The 12886-nt window shown below is 58.3% G+C and overlaps 1 protein-coding gene across 1 annotated transcript in view; it reads right to left on the reverse strand.

The window, feature by feature from the left end:
* Positions 1-12886, reverse strand: part of BCAS4 (breast carcinoma amplified sequence 4) — a 55529-nt gene that overhangs the window by 1148 nt on the left and 41495 nt on the right. The gene's annotated exons all lie outside the window — the stretch shown is intronic.

The raw sequence follows: 12886 nt of genomic DNA on the forward strand, positions 1-12886 counted from the left end.
CCCCCCCCCCCCCCCCCCCCCCGGTAGAGCAAGGAAACGCCTCGGGGCCCCACCTCGCATCTGAGGACACTGTTCGGGGGTATGGCCTGCCATGGGGGTATTTCAAAGTCCCCAGACAGTTTTCACGCAGAGCCAGAGCTAATCCCCATGACAATGGAGGCCCCCCTGGAGGAGGGAGACTGGGCGGTGCCGGGAGATGGGCAGGTGTGATGAGGCTCTTCTGCGAGTCTCCACTGGGCATCCCTCTCACTGCCCTCCCCGTTTCCCCCTGTTCCCCGACTCCTCTCCCTTGACTGTCCAGCCTCCTGCCCACTCCAGCTGAGACCCTGTCCAGCTGAGACCACCTGCAGGTGCCCGGGCTGGGGTGGGGTGGGGGGGCTCTGGCCCATGGCCAGCAACAGCTCCCCCAAAGCCCAACACCTCCACGTGCCCAGCACCGCGCCGAGAGCATCCTGGGCCTCCCCGCACACCTGTTCCCCCAGCGATGCCCTGACCGTCATCCCCATAGTGGAGGCGGGGAAACCAAGGCTCGGGGGGGTGCCTGACCCGTGACCTCCAAGTGTCCGCCCACTCCACCCCCAGGTCCTGAGTGCCCGCAGCAGCCAGGGCCCATGTGCGCACAAGACGACAGCCCCAGCCACCCCAGGCTCGCTGGCGGGGAGACAGTGGAACCAACAGAACACGGCCATGTGAGGGCTAATGGCGGGGAGACGCAGGGACCTGTGGAAACCGGAGAAGCCCTCCTCCCCCAGGGGAGGGGGCAGTGAGGTTTCCGGGGGCTTGAGCAAGCAGGGGGCTTCCAGACTGGGGGATGGCATGTCACAGTGCATGGCAGGGAGGGAGGGGCACTTGGGGACTCCAGCGGCTCAGTCTGGAGTGGGGCCAGGTCACTGTGCAGAGAGGAGGCTCTAAAACCGGGGCCAGATCACGTGGGCTCTCGGAAGCCGTGCTAAGAACTTCATCCCTAGGGACCAGGGAGCCACTGAAGTCACTAATGGGGAGTACGGGTGTGGAATTAGGTGTTTTAGAAAGAGAACTGCGGGGAGAGACGGGAGCAGGAAGGAGGCTGTGGCCAGGATCTCCTAAAGGGGAGCAGCCAAGTTTAGGGCAGGAGTGGACAGATTCTCATGTCTGAGCTCGAAGCCCTAGATCTTCCCCGCATAGAAGGAAACCATCAAACTATTTCAAGTAAGACAGAATGTGCTCAGGTGTCTGACCACGTACCTCCCTGTGTTGCCATCCCACAGCTGGAAAACCAGGATGAGCCAATCTCCTTGGCTAAGGGCCAGCCTCACGAAGGGCAACAGAACATTCCATCCGTCAACCCTGTATCAGCCATTCTTGGTTCAGCCTACTTGGAGGCACTTAAGGCCCAGGCCTCCCACCTGCCCCCTCTTTCTAGCACCTTCCCGCCACCATTGGATGGGATGCAAGCCTCCAGTAGCTCCATGACCAGGGCACGACTGAAAAGTGAGCCACAACGTTGATTGCCCAGCCTCAGGGATGTAATCTGTGGGTAGCCCATGGGCTTAGGATCTCTTCACCCCATTTCTCCTGAAAACTGGTCATTGTAGTAATCTAAAAAATGCAACTTTCAAGGGAATAATGACAGCACAAAAACCATCTCCCTGGTCCTGTCACTCAGAGGTCAAAGAACATTTTGTGATCCTGAAAAGCTAGGTCCCTTCTCCCAACCCTCTGATCCCAGGAAAGGGAAGGGGGCCCATGAGGGGCCAGTGTGGCCTCATCCTGACCCCCTGTTCTTTTTGAAATAGTGCCACCATTCAAAAGGGGGTGCCTCTGAATGGGTAAGACACCCCTCCCAGGGGCGGGGCTTCTGCCTCCTCCCTCAAGGAGAGAGACTTCCAAAAAAGGGAGAAAATCAATATAATTATAACAGAACTAAAGAGAAGTCATCCCAAGAGCCTCCTAGCGGCCCTGGACCAAACCCCGCCAACATCTTAGAGCATGTGGGGAAATGTGGGCTGTGACTCATGGCTGGCTGGAGAACTGAGCCTGAAGTCAGCCAGGCAGGGGCGACCTCTGATGAGCCAGGGGGCTCCAGACGGGGCCTCCAGGGTACAGATGCTGCACTTGGAGAGTGAGTGCGGGCCCGTCCAGCCTGCACTGCCCCCTGGGATCAACCTCCTGATCTTCTTGCAAGATCACCTGGGCCTGTGCTGGACCCCGCCTGCCTCCCCACCCCCTATGGCTTAAGTGGGGACCCCTGGGTAGGGGAGGGCAGGGGTGCGGGCGGGGAAAGCCTGACCCACCCAAGCTGTGACTGGTCCGGGGCTGAGCCTGTGACCCGAGCTGGGCCAATGGGAATCAGTCTTGGGGCTCTCACTGAGACAAGGATGCTGCCCCCAGGTTCCAGGCAGGGGTGGGGGGGGTAATGGGCCATGAACCTGAAGGCCACCTCTGCCACCACAATGCAGGGCCTGCATAGGATTGAAGCCAACACAGGGACGCAGAGCTGGGGACGGAGTGAGATAAAGTCCTAACAGTATCATCTGAGCAGTGGAATCCATTATCTCCTGAGGCGGGAGTTACCCTGGGCTGTCTCCTGTCCATGAGCCATGGACTTCTCTTGTTTGCTTTGGCCACTTAGCCTGTGTTGCTGTCACTTGCCCCCGGGCATCCTAAAGCAATAAACCCACAGCAAAGCCAATGAGTACTTGCCAACCAGCAGCTTGAACCCGCAGGTAAGGGCTGGTGTGCGAGGCTGAAAGGAGCCAGATGCCCCGGCTGCTGTCAGGAGGAACAGACTGCATCCTGGAGGCCAGGCCCCAATCACAGGCACGTCAGGGTGCCATGGAAACCCAGCCCTCCGCGCCCGTTTTCTCCCCGAATCTCCTGGCAGCCTGCCAAACCGGGGTCTTCCCTGTGTCTCAGAAGTGCCAGGGGACCAGGGCATGGGGTCCACCAGGCCTGTCCAGCTCGAAGCCCAGCCTCTGCCCATCCCCACACAGGGCCCAAGTCTTGGGGGACAGAGCAGCAAATCCAAACCCTTGGGACTCTCGGAGGGCACTTCAGAGATCTCCACCTCCCACCTCCCCTTCTACAGATTCCCAGGGCGGGGGGGGGGTGCCAGGTAAGCAAGGAGGAGTGTCCTACTGCTCCCCAGCTCCCAGCCTGCTGGCAGGAATGTTCCACCGGCCTGGGACTGGTTGGGAGATGGGGCCATCCGACCCTGCAGGTCTCGGACTCTGCCGCGCCCCCTCTCGGACTCTCCCTTCACTGTCCCCTCTGCCCCCAGCCCGGAGCTCGCCTACTGGCTTACTGCACCGGGCCTGGCCTGCTCTCTCCCGTCTACCCACATCCATCCACACGTCCTCTCTCCCAACCTGGACACCCGAGTTCTCAAACTTGCAGCCCACACGCCAGACAGATGTGCTTGGTGGGCTTCATGATGTCTAAAAAGTGAATAATTGCAAACATGTAACCAATCAGGAGATTTCTCAATGAACACCAGACTGCCAGCTTGTCTTGCGCGAATCACTGTCTCCTAAAGCGAAGCTCGCCCACCTCAGGGTCCTAGCTCGCCCTTGCCACCTGCCCACTTGTTTCCAGAAATCCCCACCCCCTCCTTGGAAGTCCCGGCCCACCTCGTGTCTCTGTTTTGGGATGCCCTAACTGCACATCCCGAATCCTGGTCTGCTTTCTGCTCGGGCCAGGGTCTGCAAACTTGCTCTGTGAAGGGCCAGACGGTAAACATGTCAGGCTTTGCAAGCCGCAGGTCTCTGTCGCAACGACTCAACTCTGCCCTTGAAGCCCCACAGCAGCCGCAGAGAGATGTGCAAACCGGCAGCTCGGCTGGGCGCCAGGAAGACTTTCCTGAACAGTGGCAGGCCAGATGGGGACCCCCAGCCACGGTCTGCCCCCGAACGGAATCTGTCTTCCTAAAGAGGTCAGGACAAAATTCTTTCCCCATATCCCCCATACCATGGGCACTGGGTGACAGGTCACCTGACCCACACTGGAGGATTCCGGGCCAGGCCCACTGCGCTGACTGTCCTGGGCCTGGGTGCTCTTTGGTTGGCTGCCCTTGGCCATCACTCTGGCTCTAGCCTGTCCTTCCTCACCCAGCATCCTCCCTGCCAGAAGCAGCAGGCCACGCGTCAGCACCACGCGTGGCCTGGCTTCTGAGGTCCACGGGGTCAGCCCCAGAGCCTGGTCAGCCCCTGGTGGACAGAGGCCCCAGGATGACCTTGTGCAGGGGAGCTCGGGTGCCCAGAGGCCCACAGTCCTCCCCTAGGTCACCAGGCACTCCCAGCCCTTCGGGGCTGGGAAAGGCTCCCCTGACTACAGTCACTACACCTGCCATGCCCCAGGTATGCCCCACCTGCCAGGCCCCACTACACCTGCCATGCCCCACGCAGTGTCTGTGACCCTCCCAGCCCTCTTCAAGGTAGGGTTTTCACTGCCCTTTGAACCTCACTGGAGCTTAGCTGTCCCTCCCCTTGATGGGGCTACACTTGGCATGGCTTCCAAATAGCAGACTATGAAAAGGAAAAGGAACTGCTCAGGAGGGACCTGGCGAACACTGCCCGAGCCAGGTGGTCAAGGTCAACAGCATCAGTGACAATCTTGTTGGCAGCCTGTGCCCTGGGTGGGATGAAGGCACTTCACCTCTGTGGTCTTCCTCCCAAAACCCGTAGCCCCGATCCAACCATGAGAAAAACAACAGACCAGCCCTAATCGAGGGGTACTGTATGAAATACCTAACCGATATTCCTCAAAGCTGTAAAGGTCATCAAAATCCAGGGGAGTCTGAGAAGCTGTCCTAGACCAGAGGCGGCTAAGGAGGCATAACTAAACAGAACGCGGTTGGTAGCTTGGATACCATCCTGGAACAGAGAAGGACATCAGGGAAAAACTAGCAGAATCCGAATAAACTGTGGAGTTTATAGTCATTAGCAATCCATCGGGGCTGGTCCCCGGGCTGGGACAAGGCACGGCAGTAAATACCATCGTAACAAGGAGGGAAACCAGGTGAGGGGTACAGGAACTCTCTGTTATTATCACAGCAACCTGTCCCTAATTCTCAAATTTCAAAAACATAGCTGGGGGTGGGGGAGCAACAGAAGGAAGAAACAGTTCTATCCACACAGACTGGACCCCAGCCTCTCCACAATGGCTGTGACCAAGTACCCAGCACATTCTCAGCACCCAGCCCAGGATGGGCCCTGAAGGTTCACAGCCCATCTGCTCTCACAGCTGTGAAGAGAGACAAGTATCCTTAATCCCATTTTGCAGAAGAGGAAACTGAGGGTGAGAGAGGTACTTGCCCAAGCTCAGCCAGGTGGGAACTGGCAAGAGCTGGACTGGAACCCAGGGGCCACCCAGCCCCAGCCCAAGCCTGGATGCAGAAAGCCCCGGGGCTGAGTGGGGCTGGGGGTGCACTCTCAGTGCAGGGCTCAGCATGTCCCTTCATCACCTGCTTTCCAACCATAGGGACATCGGCAGCCCCAGACCCGCCCCCCCCCCCTACTTTTCAGCCGACTCAGAGATCACGAACTGGTGGCCTTTGGTTAGCATCTGGCCCGCAGACGTGACTGGTTTGGCTCATGCAAATTTAAACACGAGTAAGATGCCAACATGGAAGAACTGGGATGTTTCAAATAAATACTGAGTTCCTATTTCTCCTGCAAGGAGCGATCAGGCCACGCTGGGTCCGCATTCCTGCGGGGTTCAGGCAGCTGGCCCCTCGAGACAGGGCATGTGCTGCTGGGCTCGCCGCCGTCCCCGCCCGGCCAGACTCGCTCGTCTGCAGGTCCTGCCGAGCCTCATGGGCATCGGAGCTGGCAGGGGCTCCAGGCGCATGTCCCATCGCCCAGACACAGGGCTGTCGAGGAGCTGGATGGAGAAGGCCTTGCTTCCCGCCCCTTGCCCTGGGCCCCACGGGCTGGGAACCGCCAGCCTGGGGCTACTGCCAAGCCCAGCGGCTGCTGCCCTTCCCAGCTTCCCCACTGCTCACCAGAGCCCGGGAGGCAGGCACTGAGATGGGGCCTATTTTGTGCGGGACAAAGCAGGCTTGGAGAGGGGAGGGGAGGTCACATGCCCAGGGTCACCCAGCTGGTGAAAGGCCGAGCTAGGAATCCCAGTGGGCTCTCCTAAGCTTTGGACCTGGCCCCTGCCACAGCCGGCCCACAGGACCTTCCCCTCAGTCCCAGCCTCCCTGTTCCATCCTGGCCAAGGGCTTTCTGCACCTCAGGCCACGCCTGGCAATTCTGCCTGCAATGTTCTGTGTCTGCTCCAGGGCCCCAAGTCTTCCAGAAGGCTCTGACAGCTGTGAGCAAAGCTCCTCCCACTTCTCTGTAAGCAGCCCCTGTGTGTCCAATCCTGCCCGAAGGGCTGCACCGGCCAGCCTCGCCGCGCCCCTTCCCCTCCGAACGCTCCCACCCAGCTGGGCCCCCGGCCCCAACCTCCGCCAGCCAAGTGACCAGAGCAGCCGGTGGCAGGGGGAGGCTGCTGAGGCTCTGGTGACAGAGGAACAGAGCTGGGGGCTCCCACAGTGGGCAGCCCCTGCCCTGAAGGACCCCAGCAGCAGGGACGAGCTGGTGCCGTCTCGCTATAGGCGATGCTGACCCTGGGCAGCAGCTCTAGAAGGTTCGAGGCTCCCCAAGGATTCTGCTTTTAGCTGGAGGAAAAGCGTTAACATGGACACTAGCAGAGGAGGAGCCCCTGGAAGTCCTGCCAAGATATGGCTGCTACATGCAAAGTCACAGGCTGTCTGGGAGGGAAGACAGGACGGCCAGGAGGGCGGGGCCATGTCACGGCCTCTTCCAGACTTAGACCTTCCTGGGGCCCCCAGCTCCCAACCCGGAGTCTGATCCCTCCATCCTGGACCTGGGCTCTGCTGCTGCAAACCTGGCCCCTCCTCCATCAGGGCCCCTCTTCTGGGGGGTCCTGGCTCCCCTGCTGGCTGGTGCTTTCATTGTCACCAAGGGCCCTGGGCCTTGCTTCTCATCCCATGGCCACTCGCAGAATTGTCTGACCGCCACATACTTCTATGTATGCTTTTTAAAATATTTTATTTATTTTTAAAGATTTTATTGAGAAAAAGGGTGAGAGAGACAGAGAGAGCATGAGCAGGGAGAGAGGGAGAGGGTGAAGGAGAAGCAGGTTCCCCGCTGAGCTGGGAGCCTGATGTGCGGCTCGATCCCAGGACCCTGAGATCATGAACTGAGCTGAAGGCAGAGGCTTAACTGACTGAGCTGGGTACCAGGCAACCCTGCGTGTGTGTTACTGAGCACCTGCCATGTTCCGGAGGCCTGAATCCGCACAGGTGTCACAAAGCCCTTCTACAGATGAGCAGACTGTCACATAACTGGGCTGGACACCCGCATCCCACCTGTCCTCCATCCCTTCTGCTAACTCTTCCCGGATCCCTCTCGCCATCACCACTGTTACCTCATCGGGGCCACCTCCAAGCTGCTCCCCTTGCCCTTAACCCACTCTCCACCTAGCAGCCCGAGGGACGGTCCTAAGAAACAGATCTGATCCTCTGGTAAGTACAGGGCTTAGAAGAAAATGCGAGTCTCCACTGTCACCATCAGGCCCTGCCAGTGAGGTCACCGGTGGGCACTCATCTGGCCAAACCCAGACCAGAGCTGTGTCCCGCTTTGCCTCCACTGGGCGGAGTGTCCGCACCCGTATTGTTGCTTCTGTTTGGTCACTGGTGTTCTCCTGTTTTTGAATGAAATGCCACTTCTCTAGAAAAGATGAGTCTCCAGCTTCTCGTTTAAAAACTCCAGAGCTCTGGGGCATGGAGTGGTGATGATGAGCTGGTACTGAGCTCTGGTCACACCCTTTCTTTTTTTTTTTCTTTTTTTCTTTTTTTTTAATTTATTTGACAGAGATCACAGGTAGGCAGAGAGGCAGGCAGAGAGAGAGGAAGGAAAGCAGGCTCCCCACTCAGCAGAGAGCCCGATGCGGGGCTCGATCCCAGGACTCTGGGATCATGACCTGAGCCGAAAGCAGAGGCCCCAACCCACTAAGCCACCCAGGCGCCCCCTGGTCACACCCCTTCAAAGGGGACACGTGCTCCCACCTCAGCCACTGGCCTGGCCCTGAGAGATGGCGTTTGCCACCCCAGAACCTTGTGATCCTGGCTGACCGTAAACTCGGTCTGCCCCCTCCCAGCACTCATAACCCTCCAGCCTGGAAATCCCTTCCCGGACTTCCCCGGGGTCTTTCCTGACTTGGACCCTTACACCTGCTACTCCCCGCTCAAGGCTGTCACCTTGAGTGACAAAGGGTCTTCTCATGCTTGGTGTCTTCCTTCCGACCCTCCTAAGGGACCCCCAACTTCACCGGTCACCTTTCTTCCCCCACTGCACCACGAAGGAGCATATCCTGTCTGCCTCTTTCCTCAGTCTCCCTACCGTGCTGAGCTCCACAGGGATGGGACCCATGTTAGTCCTCAGAGCCACAGAGCGGGCGAGAAGCGAATGAATTAGAATGTGCCCAAAACCCAAGACAGAGGAGCAGGAAGGGCTGGCCTCTTGCCAAGTCAGGGCTCAGAAGCCTGAGACCAATGGTGACATCGGCAGGAGGGACACCTGAAGGGGCCCTGTTCTGGAGTCACCAGGTGGCCTGAGGCTGGCCTCACTGCCCTGCCAGGTCTGTGCCCCGCTGCTGGAGACACCAGATCATGTCAAAGATAAAACACACGCAACACAGCGCCCTGGTCTGGATGCGAGCCTGGGACGGAGAACGGTCATCTACGAAAATTCTGGTGAAATCCAAGCCAGGCCAGAATTTTCGTGAACAGTAAGGGACCCCCGTCGGTGTGTTGGTGTCGCCACTGCCGCCTTCATGCTGTGAGAGGACAGTGAAGGAAAGTGATTAAGGGGCCAACGGGAACTCTGTATTGTCTTTACGAGCTTTCTGCAGGTCTAAACCATCCGATACAGAAAGGTCATTTAAAAATAAATAAATAAGGCGTGTCCATGGCAGCATCTGCAAAACACGGAGCCAACGACCCAGAGAAGAGCTGTTAAATTACCCCAGTGTCACCAGGAACAGTAAAAGCTGCTACACCTTCCATGACTTGAAATCACGGCTCACGACGACCCCTTGCAGAGGCTCAAACTCTAAATCCCACTGCACAGGTGTGGGAAGTGAGACTCAGCTGGCTCAGGACCTCACTCAGGGTGTGACGTATGCAGGTGACAGACACATGGGGACAGCCTCGTGGCTGGGTGATCCCCCCACCTCCCCCTGCCCGTGCAGTCATACTCTGTCGAATGCTCTGTTGTCCCTGCCTGGAAATTCTGAAAAAGCTTTAACAAACTCCTGCAGCCAGTCCTAGGATCTCTGGGCTCCCAGGTAAGTGTTCACACCTCAGAAGGGTCACTCACGGATGGCTCCATGGGAAGCCTGGGGCCAGCACCCTTGGCTGGGGAGACACCCCCGGGGGGCAGAGGGTGGCAGCAGGAGCAGTGGTGAATTTGAAGGGGGTGGGGACAGCGGGGGCTGGATTTGGGCGGAGCCAGGACTGACCCACTCTTGGCAGGGAGCAAGGAAAGAAGTTTCCTTCCCAGCCCAGAGCATCAGACCAGCCGCCCCCTCCCAGGGGTCTGCTCAGTCCTGCAGCCGCCTTGTCAGGTTCTCGACTCCCCACCGGAGGCCCAGTCATGCCTGGATGTCAGCCAGCGGTGGCCCAGCTCCCGACGAGCGTCCACGGCCTCGGTCAACATCTGGCCGAGGCCCCAGTTGGCCACTGTTGTGAGGGAGCCGTACAGCTCTCACTCTGATGCTGGTCACCAATAGACTCCTTGGAGGTTTTGTCAGCCAGCCTCAAAGGTGGTTGGGTCCATAAAAGAATGTTGAAAATAGCACCAACAGCTCCGGGAAGCAGAAAGCAAACAGACAGGAGCAACGGTTGGGTCAGGGTCCCTAACAGGGGCAGCTGTTCTCCGTCCAATAATCAAGCCATTAGGGCAAGAACAGAGACGTCCACCCAAAGCAGCAGGTGTCAGGAAGCCGCCTCCGTGCCTGCCCCATGCCCCTGCCCAGCGGGGAGAAAGACTCTTCCCCGAGGGCTGGGCAGCCACCTCCTGCCAGCCAAAAGAGCCTGCCTCACAGCCACCACCCAGACTGTCCCCTGTCCCTCGCACCCGGGCAGCCTTCCGACCCTCGTCTCAAGCCACCCTTCCTTCAGACCCAGGGGCTCTCAGAGTTTTAGTCTGGGCCTACAAACCTCGGCTGGGCCTGTCTCCTCCGAGCAGGCAGCCTGGGCTGCGGCCACCACATCCATGTTGCTATTCCCGTGGCCCCAGCACTCACCTCAGGAAGCCCTTTTCCAGGAGCTTGCGCCACTCCGCCCCCACCAACCCCCTCCGCCAGCCCCTGTGCTTTCCTGGTCTGATTAAGACATTTTCTCCACTGGGCCCCTTGAAAGTGACAAGGGATGATTTTTAAGGCCTGGAAAATAACATTTGAAAGTGAGAGAAAGAAAGAAATAGGGTTCGAGATGGGGAGAGCAGGAGGTAACTGGAGACGGGGAAGGAGGCTCAGACAAAGAGAGGGACAGCCAGAGGGGGACAGAGACACACCTGAGAGAGAGAGAAGATGTGGAAACAAGATAGGGGAGCCTGAGAAAAAGCAGAAATTGATGGAGGGCAAGAGCAGGAGGGGAAGTGAGGGAAAGGGGGATGGGGGGAGACGCAAGGAAGTAAGACGGAAGAGGAGAGGGAAGGACGGGGCCCTGGGAGAAGAGGGAGGCATACCAGGAAGAGGGTGATGGGGGAAGGTTGGGGACAAGGACCTGGAGGGGAGAAGATGGTGACAGGAGTGCGTTCAGGGTCTCTCCAAACCCCAGCCAGGTCGCTGCTCCAGAGACCACGAGCAAACACTCGCCAACCACCCCGCAGCCCCATCCCTTTGTCAAAGAAATAATATTCCCGGAGGACAGAGGCCGTGAGATGTCCGTTGCTGTGGAAGGGACTCCGTCTCATCTTAGAGGCAACGCTTTGCTGTTTTCCCATGTGGTTCAGGACTCGTGGAAACTCTGGTCTAAAACTCTGAGCCAAAGAGCCCAGCCCGTGGGGCCCAGCATTCTGGTGGCGAAGGGACAAAGTGGGGTAAGGGAGAGTTCCTAAGCACACGCCCTCTCTCACGCTGGCCCCTGCAACCCAGCCCTGAGGGACTTTATCGGTCTGTCTGTCCATCTGTCTGTTCAGGGCTGGCCACATCCCCGTGCCTGGTGCATTTCGAGGCTGAATCAGTTGACTCTCAGTCCTCAGCCTGGAGCCCCGCTGCCTCTCTGGGTGACCTCGTGCAGCCTCGGGGTCAAGGCCACGGCTCCACAGCGGGACACCTCTAGACCTGAACCCCAAACTCGCATCTCCAACTGGGTCTCCATCGGCAAACACAGCCACACAGACTCTCGAACCACACGGCAACTTGGACGAATCTCTGGGGAATGATGCTGAGTGAGAGAAGCCAGTTCTGGAAGGTTCCCCGGTGCAAGATTCCGTTTATAGGACGTTTTTGAAATCGCAAAATTTGAGAGACAGAGGGCAGATCTGTGGTTGCCAGGGACGGAGCAGAGGTGAAGGTTGTCATGAAAGGACGGCGGGAGACCCCTGTAATGTTGGAGATGTTCCCCAGCCTGACCGTAGAGGCAGAGACAGGAACCCAAATAATAATGTAAAAACGTACAGAACCGATACAACTGTAGAGAACCCACTGTTTCAATGTTAAGACCTGGCCAGGATACTTTACTACAGTTTTGCAAAATGTTACCACTGGGGAGAAATGGGCCAAGTGCATAAAGGATTTCTCTGTATTATTTCTTTTCTACCTGTGAATCTACAATTTACAATTTAATCTACAATTACACACCGCCCCCCGCCCAACCACACACACACACACAGGAAGAATGGACCCTGTTTCCTCAACCCCAGGGTTCCTTGCTCCACCCTGGTCCAGACCATCCGCATCTCTCCTGGACCATCCCAGCGGCTCAGACCTCCCAGCTTCCACTCTGGCCCACAGGACAGCCATCTGGAACCCTCTAGAGCTGAGTCACAGCCCTGGGCCCAGGTCTGATCTCTCTGCGCCCTCCACCTCTGCCTCTGGCTCCCGAGGGCTGCCTTCTCAGATCTCACTGCTCCCGCAGCTACCCCCTTTCCTACCTCCTCCAGGGCAACCCCTGCTCGAGTCACCCTCTCAGGGAGGCCTTCCCTGACCACCTCTTACCCTTGGCCCACTCCCTACCTACTGCTTCTTGATCTTCTCTGTCCCCTGGGGCCCTAGGGGGTCAGCTGCTGGAGGGCAGGAATATTCTCTGTCCTCCTTGGGTCCTGAGGATCTGAAAGACCAAAAGCCCATACAGGTGGGTGGCTAAGTATTTGCTGAACGAGGAAAGGAATGTGTGAATGAACAAAAGAACCAAGGGGAGGTCCGTGGAGATCTGGCATCAAAGGAGTTAAGTCTGGCCCAGGGGCTGGGGGCCTGGAGCAGCCCAGGACGTCTAACAGGGGAATGCAGGGTGGGGAGGTGGGGGAGGTAGTGGAGAGACCTGTGTGTGCCTCAGCACAGAGGGGGGATGGGCAGAGCCAGCTCCAGAGCAAAAACCCAGGGGACAGAGAATACCATGTGTCCACCCCCCGGCACACATCCCAACACACTTTCAAGAAAACCAGAAACTGGGTTTAGGTGGAGGCTGAGCTCACTTTCTGGGGCCTCCTGGGGATACAGGGGTCAAGACTGAGGGGTCAAGTCTACCATGTGCCCAGTTCCTCCCAAGTGGCTCACTGCTTGGGGAGCAAGGATGTGCGTGAAGGCGGGGATGGGGGGCAGGGGTCACAGAGGGCCTTGGATTTGCTCTGAAGTGGTCTCCAAAGCCCCCCCATGGACCTACCAGCGCCAA

Source organism: Lontra canadensis, unplaced genomic scaffold (genome assembly GCF_010015895.1).
Source record: "Lontra canadensis isolate GAN:19392208 unplaced genomic scaffold, GSC_riverotter_1.0 scaffold65, whole genome shotgun sequence".
Lineage (NCBI taxonomy): Eukaryota > Metazoa > Chordata > Mammalia > Carnivora > Mustelidae > Lontra > Lontra canadensis.